Source organism: Equus quagga, chromosome 3, assembly GCF_021613505.1.
Source record: "Equus quagga isolate Etosha38 chromosome 3, UCLA_HA_Equagga_1.0, whole genome shotgun sequence".
Classification (NCBI taxonomy): Eukaryota; Metazoa; Chordata; class Mammalia; order Perissodactyla; family Equidae; genus Equus; species Equus quagga.
Genome location: NC_060269.1, coordinates 71,995,294 through 72,008,872, shown reverse-complemented (window position 1 = coordinate 72,008,872; position 13,579 = coordinate 71,995,294). Strand labels below are relative to the sequence as shown.

At 35.3% G+C, this 13,579-nt stretch overlaps 1 pseudogene; it reads right to left on the bottom strand.

The window, feature by feature from the left end:
* Positions 1-2,656: 2,656 nt before the first annotated feature.
* Positions 2,657-3,358, bottom strand: LOC124237591 (olfactory receptor 2L5-like; annotated as a pseudogene).
* Between the last annotated feature and the right edge of the window lie 10,221 nt (positions 3,359-13,579).

Below are 13,579 nucleotides of genomic sequence, written 5' to 3'. Positions count from 1 at the left end.
GGCGTGGCCCCTCTGCTAATGGCAGACAGAGAGCTTTGTCTGCTGCCTGGGCGGAACTCCGGAGATTCCCCTCCAGGTTGCAGAGCTGGCCCTTGAAACTTCCCCCCAGCCCCGGTCCCCTTCGAGATCTCCAGAAATCCCTAGTCCCATGTGGCAGGCAACGGCAGCTGGGAGACCTCCGTACCCTCAGCGACTCTCTCTGGGACCCTCCGGGCGCCACGAACACCAGGCGGGGGTCTCCCTGCCAATGGTGGGGAGAGACTCTCCCTGCAGGCTCAGGTGTGCAACTCCAAAGTTTCCCTCTGCATTCAGGAGCAATTGCGGGGGTCTAGGTAGGGTTCTGGTCACCTGTTTCCACCGTCACTCCTCTGCTGTGTGCTTGCTCCTGCCCTAGATGTGTGTAGATCCTCTGGGGGCGTCCACTGGAAGAAAGCCACCTGCGGGTACTAGGCTGCTCGTCAGGGTCGGAGAGTTTTCACCTATTTCCACATCCTCCCAGAGGAAAGTCCATCCGCCTTCCGATGTATAGTCGCGAGGGTATCTCAGACGTCCTGAGATGCTGTCTGGATATCCTTTGTCAAGCAACAAGTGTCCAAATAATTGTAGACTCGAAGGGGGAGAGACAAAGAGGCGCCATCTTGGAAGGATGACTTTTTTAAATAAAGTGTTCAAAATACAATTTATTGAAACTTACATTTTTTTCCAATGTACAGAGTATCTTCCATAGCCTCTACTAATAATGATTTAAAAAACTGTGCAGCTTGGAAATTCTTATTGAAATTATATATAGTATAGAATACTCAGAATTCCTAGACATGGAAGTACAACTTCCCAGTTCCAGAAAGAAAAGAATAGAGGAAGTGTTTCTGGCACTCAAGTGTGCTTGCTGACAGTGCCACACAAGGAGCTGTGCACTGAAGTAGTTTACAATTTTCACATTTCAGAATGTATTCATGTTTGTGCTCATAATGCCACCAATATTTGGCCAGAGGTCTTACACCTCATAAAAAGAGGCTCTCAGGGTTTTTAGATTCTCTAAAGGACATTAAGAACTGTGATTGGACTTCTCTCCAATTTTAGAAGTAAAGCAGCAAAGATTAGGTAGAGAAGTTTGCACTGTTTTTCACAAACATTCTGCTTTTTAAAATTTGTTCAAATGTTTGAAAAAATAGGAGACTCAAATTAATTTTTCTATGCATGACTCAGGAAATGAGGCTTAATAAAATTAGATGCATATAAAATCACATTTAACATAATTTTGATTGCCTGTTTGTCTTCTTTCCACACTCCCTCAGAATATTTACATTGACAACAACTGACACAAACAGCAGATATTGTCATCATTTTCCTGGTTTGCATGACACTATTCCCTTCCGACTCATTTAATTTACTCTTCTCATGGCTGACCTCATGGGCATGTGGCCTGTGTGCTTGCATGGGGCCTCACACTCAGAAAGACACTTTGCTTGGTTTATTACTCTGTTGTTGATATCTCAAAATTCTCAATAATTTTATCTCTGAGTATGCATGTGAGCATGGGAGCTAGACTAGATGGCAGCATTAGAATGCAATTTTGGTCCAGCAATAGCACCTGCACTTGTGGGCTCAGGAAGCATGTACATGGAGCAATTACCTGGCCTCCCGTTGTGCACACACACATCTGTGTTCAAAGCATGAAAGGATCCAAAGGGATTGTCTGGATTGGGACCTGTAACTAAATGGGCGGTAGTGATGTCAACAGCAGCTGCAGATGGAGCATCAATGGTAGAAGTGGCCACTGCACAGAAAGGAGGAGGATCGCTGCCTGCCAGGACAATGACCCATGATGGGAGCAATGTCTGACTTATCCATCCATCCCAGAGACCATCCTTGTGTCATTAGCAAAATTATTAACTATCTCACCATAGTTCCAAAACAGGGAATGCTAGGGAAATTAGGATGTAAACTTTGTCCTAAATTGTTTTAAATAAAAGTGCACACATAGTCATTGCAATACAGCATTGGAAGTCATTAGAATTCATCAGCAACATTACAAAGAAAATGTCCACAGGCTTAGAACTATATATAAGATGTAGAGATAATTTAAAAATTAATATGAAAGACTGATGGAAAAGAATGCTCTTTTCATATGAAGTTTCAAAAATAAATCTTTAACCAAAGAGAAAAATAACATTATTTTAACATGCAATTGATACAATGATAAAATGAATAAACAGGCATTTGAAATATAAAACCATTTCCTGTTTCTTATACAAAGTCCACAAATTACCATAAATTTGAGAGGAATTATTAAAATATATATTAAATTTACATTTAAAATTAAACTCAGATTTACAAGAAATTGATTTATATTGAAATTGATAGGTTGAAATCTACTCATAATAGAAATCTTTTCAGAAAAAACTTCTCCTTGAATTATCAGTTTTACATATATTTACAAGGTAGTTTTGTCCAGATATGAGTGATTTTCCTCCCGTCTAGATGAATTTTACTACTTGAACCCTATGCATAACATATTTTTACTTACTATATATGATTAGTGAACTTTTAACCAGGTCCTGGAGACATAAGAAAAACACCCTGTCTACATTTTCACAGTGCATATTCTTTGAATCACTGTTCTTGGGACCCCCATCTCCTCTTTGTTTCTCAGGCTTTAGATGATGGGGTTGAGCATTGGGGTCACGATGGTATAGACTACAGCCAGAATCTTGTCCTCCGTTGGAGATTGGAGGGACCTTGGGCATAAATAATTGTAAACAAAGGGAGCATAAAAGAAAGTCACCACAGTCAGGTGGGTGTTTCAGGTGCAATAGACCTTCTTCCTCCTTTCTGCTGAGTGCATGAGGTGGACAGCAAGGAGAACGTGGCCATAGGAACATGCAATGCCAATAAAAGGAAACACAAGAAAGTGGGTGGTGCTCATAAACACTGTGTACTCATAAACCCAGGTATCCATGCAGAGCAGAGTCAACACGGCTGGGACATCACAGAAGAAATGGTCGATGGCCCTGAATAGACAATAGGGGATATGGAAGACATATGCGGTGTGGGCACAGGCGTTGATAGAGCCCATTATCCAAGATTCTATTATCATCATCACACACACTCTTTTGCTTATATGAATGGAATAGTGGAGAGGAAAGCAAATAGCCACATAACGGTTATAGGCCATAGATGTCAAGAGCAGTGCTTCTGCAATTGCTAAAGTCAAGAAGAGGAAGCTATGAATCCCACATCCAATGAAGGAGATAGAGTTGTTTCCAAACAGAAAATTGGAAGCCATTTTGGGGACAACGGTGGAGATCTAGTTCAGGTCAATGAGGGAGAGCTGACTAATTAGGAAATACATAGGAGTGTGGAGATGACTGTCTAGGAGGATGAGAAGGATCTCAGACAAGTTGCCAAGCAGAACCATTAGGAAAATGAGAACAATGAGAATGAAGAGGACCAGGCCAGTTATTGATGGTGGAAACAACCCCAATGAGTGAAATCAGTGGATGTTTGATTATAATTTTCCATGGGGCATTGACATGTTTTTTCCTAGAGGGAAACACAAGAGTAAGCTAAGTGTAAAACTATAAGCTATTAACTTTCTAAGCTTAAAAAACTATAATTTTTAACTTATTATTGTAGTCAGACAGTGTATTATTTAAAATTTTACATCTCTTAAATGAAGAACAGAACTTATCTATTTTGGAAGAAAGAATACTTGTTTTCTAACCCAGAGATTAAAATTTGAATATGCAAACATTTGTTGCCAAAGAGTTTTCCAAGAAATCTTTAAAATTATTTCAAAAACATTTCAATTATTACTTTATTAGCATAAGTATGTTTTAGTGCCCTACAAAGACCCACATATCAGCAAAATCAGACGTTGTATTCAAAACATAAGCATAGAAAATCTATGTAAATGTATACATTGTGGAGTTCTAGTATCAATAATTTTTATGACCCTTAAAGGATGATTTTTCTATCATATTTAAGCCCTAAAATTTACCTCTAAAACTACAGTAGCCTATCAGCTCATGTATTTCTTTCTTAAGTCTACTTGGCAAAGTAAAGGCAAATCAAATTTTCCTGAAGTCAGGTATTATCATTTGTTCTGAAATGTAACATGAATCCTTATTGTCCAGTTCCACTTAAACAAAGTCATCCTCTTCTGCCTCCTCATTTAGGTTCTAAATGCTGCAGTTAAAGAAGACCCTTTACTGGAACATCTATACACACATTCACTGTAGCTCTCACGACTCTGGTCAGGCTCTTCCAAATAGCATGTTCTCTGTTTCTCTGCTTCTCTAACATGTATATAACATTATACATTGCTTTATTAAACTTTGTCTTACTCATTCATTTTTCCCATTTGTTTACTTGTATTTAATATTGTTTCCAAGTCTAGATAAGTGTGTGAATTTAAGACCATATATTTGCCATCTCTCCCTCTTAAAACTCAATGCTTATGATACTAAAGAAATAGATATGTTATAAATTAAAAGACAGTAAGTGAGCAAAAGACACAGTGATAGATGAAATAATTCAGGACGATTGAAATAAGGAATTTGCATAGAGAAATGGCCATTTACTTAAATGGAAAACAGGAAATGGCACCTTGAGAGTCTTCTTCATGGAAGTAGGAGGAGGAATTATCAAGAGACATTATAAGTGAAGAAGGTCCACACAGTATGTGATGTTGTAGTCTTAAACATTATTTTAATGCCCAATGTTACCAGACTTTTAAGGAAGTTCCCAACATGAAAGATGAAGATGCACAAATGTGCATACACACACACACAAACCCACATACCTATTCAAACACAATCTGCATAAATATAAAGTGAGTTGTATGTGGTTGGGAAGATGCAGAAAGAGAGTGCATTTTTAGGAAATAAGATTGCTAACTTCAAAGAAGTATGAGACATTATTAATCCACCATATAAATATTATTAGACATATAAAAAGAAGTGCCATGGTACAAGAAAGTCTTTTGCTAATTAAAATACATAATAATTGATTTTAAAAATTAAGTGAAACTTTCAAAGGCAAAGTGAAAAAAATCTACCAGAAGTAAAAGAAAACAACAACAGCAGCATAAAAAATTGCCATTTTGAAAGCTTAAGAGAATTAGCGAATTAATATAGGGAAACAAATCTATGCTTATTGTCATTCCTAGAAATGCATGTAACAAAATAATAATGGAGTTAATATTATCAAAGGAAAACATTTTTTGGAATTGATATATATATGATCTGTCATATTCAACAGCATGTACAGAATATAGAAAAGTAGAAATATTTTATTGAAAGTTATAAATATCTTTGTGGAAACATTTTCTGAAAATTGTCGATATTGCCAATAAATTTGTGGCCCTAAAAGCACCTTGACAGAGAAAATAGCAATAATAATGAAACGAACTATATATGGAGTAGTAACCAAAATATTATAAGGTTTTAAAATAGTTTATGCTTTTATATTTTAGAAATATATACTAGAAGATGGGACAATGCTCTCAACTTTGCCACCCCAGGAACAAAATGAGATGTAACTATGTTGAAAGGATGAGAAAAGGGAAAAAGACTGGAGGTGGTGGTATGTGGAGAAGGAAAGTCTCCATCCACAGTGGTTGAGGTGATGAGTCAAAAGATTATATACGATGTTTATTAATTATTAGAAGATAAGTATATTGGCAGAAAATACATGGAAATAGAGGATAAAAGTGTTAAGCAATATGAATTATTTGCCTTGGGGATCTGGAGTAGTGGGTTACAGGAACATAGTTTTACTCTGTGGCTGCTGAAATCATATTCTTGCATTACTTGAAAAAGATACTAAAGTGATGTAAAATTGATGTCACAGTTCCAAATTTACCTCACAACTAACATTATACTCAATTGTGAAAGACTGAAAGCTTTTCCTCTAAGATCAAGAACAAGTAAAGATGCACACTTTTGTCACTTCTAATCAACATAGTACCGATGGATTAAATAGAACAATTAGGCAAGAAAAACAAACAAAAAGACATGCAAATTGGTAGGAAGAAGTAAAATTATCTTGGTTAAAAAACAACAGAATCTTATATGGAGAAAATTCTAAAAAGTCCACAAAAAAGTCTGTTGAAATAATAAATTCAGCAAAGTTGCAAGGTATGAAATCAGTTCTATACACTAATAATGTAAGATCTTAAGAAGAATTCAAGAAAAGAATTGTATTTACAATGTCATCAAAAAGAACAAAATACTTAGGAACAAACTTAACAAGGGAGGCAAAAAAAATTTGTGCACTGAAAATCACAAAACATTGCTTAAAGAAATTGAAGAAGAGATAAATAAACAGGAAAAATCCTCTGTTAATGGACTGGAAAACTTAATACTATGAAGATGACAATACTACCATAAACAAACTTCAGATTCAAGGAAATGCCTATCATAATCCCAATCAGGTTTTTTGCAGAAATGGACAAATACATCCTAAAATATATATGGAAGCTCAAGGTACCCAAATAGCCAAACTGTCTTGTAAAAGAATTGGAAAACTCACTCTTTCCGATTCAAAACTTACTACAAAACTACGTTAACAAAAAAAGTGTAGTATTGGCATAAAGACAAATAAACCAATAAAATAGAAACACCAGAAGAAACACTTTCACATATGTGGTCAAATAACTTTTGACAAGGGTCTGAAAACCATCCAATGGGGGTGTCTTTTCAACAAACCTTGGTGAGAAAACTTAATATCTACATGCAAATAATGAAATTATACCATTACTTGACATCATACACATAAATTCACTTAAATGGTTCCAAGAGCAAAATATAGAGTTAAAATCTATAAAATTTTAATATAAAACCTAGGGGAAACATTTCATGACATTGGGTTTAGTTATGCTTTACTAGATATGACACAAAAACATGTGTAACAATAAAAATAAGGATTAATTGGACTTCATCAAAATTATACTTTATATCAGAAGAGATTAGTAAACAATTATAACAAGTCTGGAGAGAAAGACAGCATCAAATATAACTGTAACCATCTTAACTTGGTAAGAAACCTGCAACACAAAAAGAGATAACTTGTGACAAGAAAAACAGAAGGAGAAGAGAAAAGGACAGAACCTACAAAGTTCAATGCAGAATAAATGCTATAAGCATGAAAAAACTGTTTAATTTATAACATCTTTTATGAAAACCTTATAGTAACTATAAAATAAAAAATTAGAGCAGAGTCACAAAACATAAAAAAGAGGAACCTGAGAAACACATCACATAAAACCACCAAAGTGAAATGGTAGACAGAAATACAAGGAAAATGAATGAATAGAAATATATAAAAGCCATAAAATGAAACATAAATGACACTATTAAGCCCACATATATCCATAATCACTCTAAATGTAAATGGATTAAATTTACCATCAAAAGACAGAGAGAGTTGGATGGACTAAAATGTAAGAGCCAACAATATGCCACCTCCAGCAAACGTATCTCAGCTAGACAGGCAAATACAAGCTCACAGTGAAGGGATAAAAGATGATACCCCAGGAAATGGCAACCAAAAGAAAGCAAGTGTAGCCATACTTGTATCAGACAAAATAGACTTCAAGACAAAAGATAGAAAGAAATTAAAATGGACATTAAACAATGATAAAAAAAAGACATTCCATAAAAATGACATAACATTTATTAATATATGTGCACCTAGCATAGGAGCGGCAAAATATATAAAGCAACTAAACAGAACTAAAGGGAAAAATTCACAGCAACACTATAATAGTAGGGGACATTAGCATCCCGGTTTCATCAATGGATAGATTGTCTAGATAGAAAGTCAAATAGAAAACACTGGCCTTAAATGAAACACTAGACTGGATCGACGTAATAAACACCTATGGAATATTCCATCCAAAAGCAGCAGATACATATTCTCAAGCACGCATGGAACATTCTCAAAGATACACTGTATGTTGGGGAAAAAAAGCAAGTCTCAATAAATTCAAGAAGATTGATATCGTAAGGTTGTTTACTGATCACAATGATATGAAACAAGAAATCAACTACAAGAAGAAAGAAAAGTTACAAATATGTGGAGATTAAAAATACAATACTGAACAACCATTGCATGAATGAAGAAATCAGAGGAGAAGTTACAAAATACTTGGAGACAAAAAAATGAAAATATAGCATATCAAAACTTATGGGATGCAGCAAAAGCAGTACTAAAAGGGAAGTACAGAGAAATGCAGGACTATCTGAAGAAACAAGAAAAATCCCCAATAACAATCTAACATTACTAATTACCTAAAATAACTAGAAAAGAAGAACAAAAGAAGCCAAAAGTCAGTAGAAGGAAGAAAATAATAAAAATAAGATCAGAAATTAATGAAATATACACTAAAAAGACAATAGAAGTGATTAATCAAACTAAAAGCTCATTCATTGAAAAGGGAAACAAAACTGACAAACCTTTATCTACACTCACAAAGTAAAAGAGAAAGAAGGCTGAAATAAATCAGAAATAAAAGAGGAGAAATTACCATAAATACCACAATAATGCAAAGGAATATAAGAGAATACTATGAAAAACTATCCACCAACAAAGTGAATAACCTGTAAGAAGTAGGTAAATACTTAGAATCATACAAACTCCCAAAACTGAATCAAGAAGAAATAGAGAATATGAATAGGCCAATCACAAGTGAACATATTGAAACTATAATAAAAAACCTCCCAAAGAATAAAACTCCAGGATGAGGTGAATTCTACCATATATTCAAAAAAGATTTAATAGTCATCCTTCTCAAAATATTGCAACAATTGAACACGATGGAACACTTTCAAACTCATTTTATGAGGCCAACATTATCCTGATACCAAAACCAGACAAGGATAACACGAAGCAGGAAAATTACAGGCCAATATCACTGATGAACATAGATACAAAAATCCTAAACAAAATATTGGCAAATCCAATAATATCATACATTAAAAGGATCTTACGCCACGATCAAGTAGGATTTATTCCAGGGACACAGGGGTAGTTCAACATCTACAAGTTAATCGATGCGATATATCTCATTAATAAAATGAGAATAGAAATCACAGGATCATCTCAATAGACAGAAAGAACATTTGACAGAATTCAGCATTCACCTAAGATAAAAACTCTGAATGACATGGCTATACAAGGAAAGTAATTTAACATAATTAAGGCCATATATGACAAACCCACTGCCCATATACTCAATGGTGAAAAAATGAAAGCCATACCTTTAAGAGCAGTAAAAAGTCAAGGATGCCCTCCCTTGTCACTCTTATTCAATATAGAATTTGAAGTCCTAGCCATAGCAATTAAACAAGAAAAGGAAATAAAATGGATCCAAGTTGGAAAGAAAGAAATAAAAGTCACTATTGAAGATAACATGATTCTATATAGAAATTCATAAAGAATATACAAAAAAAGATTAGAAATAATTAACAAATGTAAAGTTGCAAGGTACAAAATCAACATGTAAATATCAGTCCTGTTTCTATACACTGATAAGAAACTAGCAGGAAGAGAGATCAAGAATACAATCTCATTTACATTTATAACAAAATGAATAAAATAACTCAGAATAAATTCAGCCAAGGAGATGAAAGACTTATGCACTGAAAAACATAAGACATTATGGAAAGAAATCAAAGAAGATATATAGAAATGGAAAGATGTTCCCTGCTCTTGGATTGGAACAATTAACAAGGTTAAAATGCCCATATTTCTTAAAGCAATCTACATATTGACTGCAATCCCAATCAGAACCCAATGACATTTTTCACAGTAGAGCAAAGAATCCTAAACTTCATATGAAACAGCAAAAAAAAATCTTGAATGTCCAAAACAATCCTGAGGGAAAAGAACCAAGCTAGAGGTAGCACACTCCCTGAATTCAAAATATACTTCCAAGCTATAGTCACCAAAACAGCACGATTTTGTGGGGGGAACAAGCACATAGATTGATGGAACAGAATTCAAAGCTCAGAAATAAAACCAGACAACTATGAACAACTAATCTTTGACAAAGGAGCCAAGAACATACCATGGATAACAGACAGTCTCTTCAATAAATGGTGTTAGTAAAGTTGGACAGCCACATGAAAAAGAATGATGTACACTATTATCTTAGAATATACATGAAAATTATCTCAAAATGGATTAAAGCCTTTAATGTGAGACATGAAACCATAAAACCCCTAGAAGAAAACATAGGCAGTATGCCGTTTGACGTTGGTCTTTTTGTGTGTATAAGGAAGAGTGGCCCTGAGCTAACATCTGTTGCCAATCTTCCTTTACTTTATGTGGGGTGCCCCGAGAGCATGGCTTGCTGAGTGGTGCTATGTCCACACCCAGGATCCGAACCTGCTAACCCCCAGGCTGTGGAAGTGGAGTATGTGAAGTTAGCCACTACACCACAGGACTGGCCCCTGACATTGGTCTCAGCAGAGTCTTTTTTACTACAACAACTTGTGCAGCCACTATGGGAAGCAGTATGGAGTATCCTCAGGAAATTAAGAATAGATCTACCCTATGATCCAGCTATCCCACTGCTGGGTATTTATCCAGAGAACTTGAAGATGCAAAGGCCTAAAGATACTTGCACCCCTATGTTGATTGCAGCATTATACACAATAGCCAAGACATAGAAGCAACCTAGGTGCCCATCAAGGGTCCAATGGATAAAGAAGATGTGGTATTTATACATGATGGAATACTACTCACCCATAAGAAATGACGAAATACAGCCATTTGTGACAACATGGATGGCCCTTGAGGGTATTATGCTGAATGAAATAAGTCAGAGGGAGAAAGTCAAATACCGTATGATCTCGCTCATAAGTCGAAGATAAAAACAACTACAAACAAACACATAGCATTGGAGATTGGATTGGTGGTTACCATAGGGAGAGGGGGAGGAGGGAAAAAGGGGTGATTAGGGTCACATGTGAAGGGATGAACTATAATTAGTTATTGGGTGGTGAACATGATGTAAGCTACACAGAATTCAAAATATATTATGATGTACATCCGTAAATAAATAAATTAATTTTTAAAAAGATGCTTGCTATTATTAAAATATTAAATTTATTGATATTGCTTTCATTTTAATATGTGATCCATCCTGGAGAATGTTCTCTTTGCATTTGAAAAGAATGTGCATTCTGTGATTTTTTGAATGGAATGTTCTGTATATATCTAAGTCCATCTATCTAATGTGTTGTTTAAGCCCAATGTTTCCTTGTAGATCTTCTGTTCAGATGATCTATCCATTGATTTAAGTGGAATGGTAAAGTCCCTCACTATTATTCTTGCTATTTCTCCTTTTACGTCTGTTAATAATTGCTTTATATATTTAGGTGCTGCTATGTTGGGTGCATATATGTTTAGAAGTGTTATATCTTCTTGTTGGATTTTTTCCTTTATCATTATGTACTACCCTTCTTTGTTGTTATATTTTTTGTTTTAACGTCTCTTTTGTCTGCTATAAGTATTGCCACCTCAGTTTTCTTTTCATTAGAATTTTCATGATGTTTCTTTTGCCATTTCTTCACTTACTGTTTGAGAGTGTTTTTAGGTTTGAAGTGTGTCTTTTATATGCAGCATATACATGGGTCTTGATATTTTATCCATTCAGTCACCTTATGTCTTTTTTGGGAGTATTTATCACATTTACATTTAAAATAGTTATTGTTAAGTGTATACTTCTTGTCATTTTATTAAATTTTTTTTCTGAGTGTTGCAGTAGTTCTCTGTTCCTTTCTTCTCCTCTTGCTCTCTTCCCTTGTGATTTGATGGATGTCTTTCATATTACATTTGGGTTCTTTCTCAATGTTTTAATATTTATCATAAGTTTCTGGATTGTGACTATGATGAAGTTCATACAAAATAACCTATGAAAATAGCAATCTATATTGATAGTCTCTTAAGATAGGCCTATTATGAAAAACTCTGCATTATTACTCCCCTCCCCCAACATTTTATGTTTTTGATGTCGTATTTAACCCCTTTTGTTTGTGTATTTATTCCTTACATTCTTATCATGGAAATAGATAATTTTAGTACTTTTTGTCTTTTGATCTTCATATTAGCTTTATAGGTGGTTGAACTACTACCTTTAGTGTGTATTTGCCTTTACTAGTGATTTTTTTCCTTTGATAATTTTCTTAATCCTATTTGTCATCTTTTGTTTTTCACTTGAATAGATTCCTTTGGCATTTCGTGTACAGGTGGTTTAGTGGTGGCAAACTCCTGTAGGTTTTCCTTCTCTGGAAAACTCTTTATGTCTCCTTCAGTTTTGAAAGATAAATTTATTTGGTATAGTGTTCTTGGTTGTAGGTTTTCTCCTTTCAGCACTTTCAATATACTGTGCCAGTCCCTTCTAGCCTCTAAATTTACTACTGAGAAGTCAGCTTATAGACTTATGGGGATGCCTTTGTATGTATCTTTTTTACTTTCTCTTGCAGCTTTTAGGAGTCTCTATCTTTAATTCTGGACATTTTAATTGTAATTCGTCTTGATGTGGACCTTTCTGGATTCATCTTTTTTGATGTTCTCTGCACTTCCTCTTCCTGGATATCTGTTTCCTTCCTTAGGTTAGGGAATTTTTCAGCTATTATTTCTTCATGTAGGTTCTCTGCCCCCTTTGTCTCTCTCTTCTCCTTCTGGGTCACGTATAATACAGATGTTAGTGTGCTTGATGCTGTCCCAGAGATCCCTTAGACTGTTTTTCATTCTTTTTAATTCTTTTTTTTACTTTCTTTTCAGCTTGGGTGATTTCCTCCACGCTTTAGTCAGCTCACTGATCTATTCTTTTGTGTCATCTGCTCTGCTATTGACTTCTTCTAATGAATTTTTTCAATTATGATATTCTTCAGTTCTGATTTGTTGTTTTTATATTTTCCAGTTCTTTGTTGAAGTTCTCACTGTTTTCACCCATTCTTCTCCCAAGATCATTTAGCATCCTTATGAGTATTAGTTTGTACTTTATCAGGTAGATTGTTTATCTCTGTTTCATTGATTTCTTTTTCTGAGGATTTTCCTGTTTCTTTTTCGGAATATATTCCTTTGTATTCTCACTTTGCCTACTTCTCTGTGCTTATATCTATGTGTTACACGGATCAGCTCCCAATGTGTCCTTATATAAGAGATACATTATGGAGCCCAGTAATTTGATTCTGTCTTGTCACCAGTTCCTGTTTCAGGAGTTTCCCCTGTAAAGGCTACATGTGTCCTTCTGTTGTGGCAGGGTTACTCTTGCTGTGGATTCTGGACCCCAGGCTGGCTGGTTGTAACTCTAAGCTGTGTGCATCTCCTATGGTCAATTTGTTAGCATCACTGGGTGGGGAAAGCCCCAGCACAGCTGCCTTCAAGGTCTAATAGCACATAACTGCTGCTGTTTTGCTGTTAAGTGAGTCAGACACTCAGCATGGTTGGTTGCTAGACTCAGGGGCTCACAATTGCTGTAGGCCTCTGGTCTCAGAGGCTGTTGTCAGGTTTGTCAGGTGTGCAGCTGGATGGAGCTGTTCCTAGGCATGGCATCACAAAATCA